Source organism: Piliocolobus tephrosceles, chromosome X (genome assembly GCF_002776525.5).
Source record: "Piliocolobus tephrosceles isolate RC106 chromosome X, ASM277652v3, whole genome shotgun sequence".
NCBI classification, from domain to species: domain Eukaryota; kingdom Metazoa; phylum Chordata; class Mammalia; order Primates; family Cercopithecidae; genus Piliocolobus; species Piliocolobus tephrosceles.
Genome location: NC_045455.1, coordinates 65,608,207 through 65,612,092, shown reverse-complemented (window position 1 = coordinate 65,612,092; position 3,886 = coordinate 65,608,207). Strand labels below are relative to the sequence as shown.

The 3,886-nt window shown below is 38.8% G+C and overlaps 1 pseudogene; it reads right to left on the bottom strand.

The window, feature by feature from the left end:
* Positions 1-211: 211 nt before the first annotated feature.
* On the bottom strand, positions 212-908 carry LOC111523036 (annotated as a pseudogene).
* Between the last annotated feature and the right edge of the window lie 2,978 nt (positions 909-3,886).

Here is a 3,886-nt window from a genome sequence, read left to right as displayed (position 1 = left end):
GACCTCATGTTTAAACACATGTAGTTAAACCAGACAGACATTGTAAAGGGCCTGGGATAACACTTAGCATTTTACATATCTGTGGTTCTCAATCCTGGCTATGCAGCAAAATCAAATGTGGAAGTTTTAACATGCATGCCAAAGTCTTGCTCCCAGCGTTATTTGATTCAGTAGGTTTGGAGGGGAGCCTTGGCTTGAGAACTTGCTTGCTTTACTCTTCCACAGGCTCAGCTAATTCATTGAGGCTCTTGATGTTACTCTGGAATCACAAAATGTAAGAATAAAATGGGTAGAAACTCCTGTTGTCCAACCACTCATTCAGTACTCAAGAATCCCAAGCAACAGCCCGAAGTGGTCACCCAGCCTTGCTTAAATCCCTCCAGTGACAGCAGATTAACTTCTTCCCAAGGCAATCTGCCCCATTCTGAAGACTGCTAGCATCTCCCTGAATTTTACATTCATACTTCCCTTTTCAGTCCCCAACTTAGGATGCCTTACTGTCATTCTTTTTTTGTTTTGTTTTGTTTTGTTTTGTTTTGTTTTGTTTTTTGACTGTTACAAAAGTTTACTTACAAAAAGTTTTATATGCAAATACACATGACCCAATATTTACATCACAGTAAAACAGGCCCTTTGGAGAGGGGACATAAATGTCTCTCCTGAACACAGCCATTATATGTCTTTGTTCCAAGATTTCTAACAAGATGACACCATTTCCTTGTATCACTACCACTCCATTATTGCTCTGTTGCCCACCAGCTGCCATCTCTACACATTCATCTATCACAAGATTGATGAAGGGATGGAATCTCCCACAATATTCCTTGGACATGTCTGCCACCATTTAATTTCAGTGATAATGTCTTGCCCATAAATAATTTCAACATGGAAAGGTAAGCTTTGCTCATAGTGTCTACTCCATGGACTCACAGAGGTGTTGAAACAGAATTCCCCTTACTGTCATTCTGTCACATATACTCCTACTCTATCAAATGTTGCTGCAGGAAGTCACAAAAAAAGTATTGATTGGATCATTCCATATTTGAGTTACTCACTATTGCTTGCCAACTCTTGTATTCATATTTTTGTCTGCTTCTCAAATTCCCCATAGCAGCTGAACAAAAACTTTATATATTCTTAAACCTCATCCCCATTCCCACATTCCCAAAAGATGATCTCACCTCCCAGTTTTTTGTTTGTTTGTTTAGATATTAAGACTATCTTTTTGTATTTGTCTTTTCCATCTCTACAATTGCCTATTTTCACCATTTAAGATGATACTTATGATGACCCTCTATTGTCAAGAAATGTTCCATATTTTTCCAACTGTTAACAAATTCACTTATGTCCATCACAGTCTTTCATGCCTTGTATGGAACATTTTTCCATAATTTGCCTGTTCTTTATTACATATTTACTCTTTCTCATTGCCCAAAATCCTACTTGGGTCTCCTGTATTTTAAAAACAAAATGAAAATTTCTTTTCAGCCCCGACATCCATTTAATCTACTATTCTCTCTCCCCTTTTTTACACAACATATTTCTAGGAGAAAATATCCATTAATCTCTATTAGCTTCCTTGAGTTCCTCACTACTTCATGGTACACTGTCCTCTCCACCTCTGCCATGGTATTTAGACTTTCTGCTCTACTACAATAGACTGTTCTCAGCCTCATCTTCTGTGAACTCTTCCCAGAATGTTATGTGCCTCCCTTGATGTGATTTCTGCTTTCTCTGGCCTTTCTAGCCCTCAATTGATACGCATTCCTGCTACAGCACCTAACCCCTTCTAATAAGTGTTACAGTATCTGCTGCTTGTCTGATCTTCCCTTTGGACAGGAGGCCACATATAGCAGTGACTTACACAGAGAAGGCAATCTGTACATATTTGACGAACAACATTCAACATTTTAGAAATTTATAAGATTTTAAGTAACAACAAAGCCACATAGTAAAAATATGTCTGGGTAGCCAGCCTCCCTTTTTCCAATTTTCCCTCTTCTTGCTGCTCCTCACTTTCCTCTTCACATTAAAAATAGCTTTTATAGCTGATAAAATTTGTGTGAGAAACCAAGCTGAAGCCCAGCTTAACCTCCCTCAACTTTCTCTTCTTCTTTCTGAGGTAGGATACATGTATTATTCATTAAATCATATCTGTGTGTGTGTGTGTGTGTACACACGTGATAAGTTCTCATAAAGGATTCTCACCAAACAAACTAAAACAAAAAGCCTCCTTCCACTGACAGTTTGATGGGTATATTTTAAGTTATTTCATCTATGCAATTAATACCTTCAAAAAAATGCAAGCCAAGATTTGCTATAAATAATCCTGATCAGGATAATCAAACACTGTAGTCATGTGACTTCCTATTTTTCTTTCACTTTGATTTATATCTGCCATGTTCTTTAGATACAGCTACTACTGTTTATTGCTGTTAATTCCTTGACACCAAATCTTTCTGAAGGGTGTGTAGGATTTTCCATTTTTCCCAAATGTACATGTATGTTACAAATCTTTCCTCTAAGTGGGGAAATTTATAGCAAACAAAAAAATGTTGCATCTGTTCAAATTGTCAAAGAAATTCTGAAAGAATGGAAGTGAGTACATTTAGCTGAGCAACAACACCAAAATGATAAATTCTGGGGAAAAACAATGACTTGGGAAAATGAGATTACAATATATGGACAAAGTCTCAAATTGAGCTCTGTGACATGAATGCAGTACATAATTCATTTTCAGTCATAAATGGTTCCTTTGCATAAGCACTTATGAAGTATCAGGCACTGTTCTAAGCACATTGCATGGATGATGGGATTCAATCTTCACTCCATCACTAAGAGGTAGATACTGTCATTATTCACATTTTATCGAACTGTGCCCAAGTCACACTATTTGTAAGTAGTAGATCAAGTACTCAAATTCAGATCTGTCTAACTTGAAAGCTCACTATTTCATTTCTTCAACAAATATTAATTGAACACCTACTCTGAGCCAGACATTGAGAAACAAGCAGACAATGATTGCTGTCCATATGGAGTTTACAATCTAACAATGGAGAGAGGCATTTAAAACAAATCATTATTTGGATTAAAATTGTCCTACACACCACAGGCGAAGGCATATTATGTGATCTATTCCAAACTTCTAGACAGTGACTGTTAGAGGTCCAATAAATTTGGTTGAATATTGAATAAGATTGCTTTGAAAGTAAAATGTGGTGGACTTAACCCTGTCTTGGTGGAGGCCAGGCAAGGCTTCCTGAGAAGGTGACATTTAAGCTGAGACTTGGAAGATGATTTGAGCCGATAGCAGGTAGGAAAAGCTTGCTAGGAAAGGGTATTTTACGCTGTGTGCCTACAGTGCTTGATTCAAGGAAGAACCTTGGTAGATAGAAGGATGGAAAGTAGACCAGTAAAGCGGAAGCATAGTTGGCAGGTGAGCATGAGTACGTAAGGGCGACCCAAGACAAATGGAGGAGACAAGACAGCTATGGTCACCAGAGGCACATGAGCAATATAAAGATTTTCATCTTACTTTTAAAAGCAGTATGTTGCTGGGTGCAATGGCTCACGCCTGTAATCCCAGCACTTTGGAAGTCCGAGGCAGGCAGATCATGAGGTCAGACAGAGAGACCATCCTGGCTATCTTAGTAGAGACGGTGAAACCCCGTCTCTACTAAAAATGCAAAAAATTATCCAGGCGTGGTGGCGGGCGCCCATAGTCCCAGCTACTTGGGAGGCTGAGGCAGGAGAATGGCGTGAACCCGGGAGGCGGAGCTTGCAGTGAGTTGAGATGGCGCCACTGTACTCCAGCCTGGGCAACAGAGTGAGACTCCATCAAAGAAAAGAAAAGAAAAGAAAAGAAAAGAAAAGAAAAGAAAAGAAA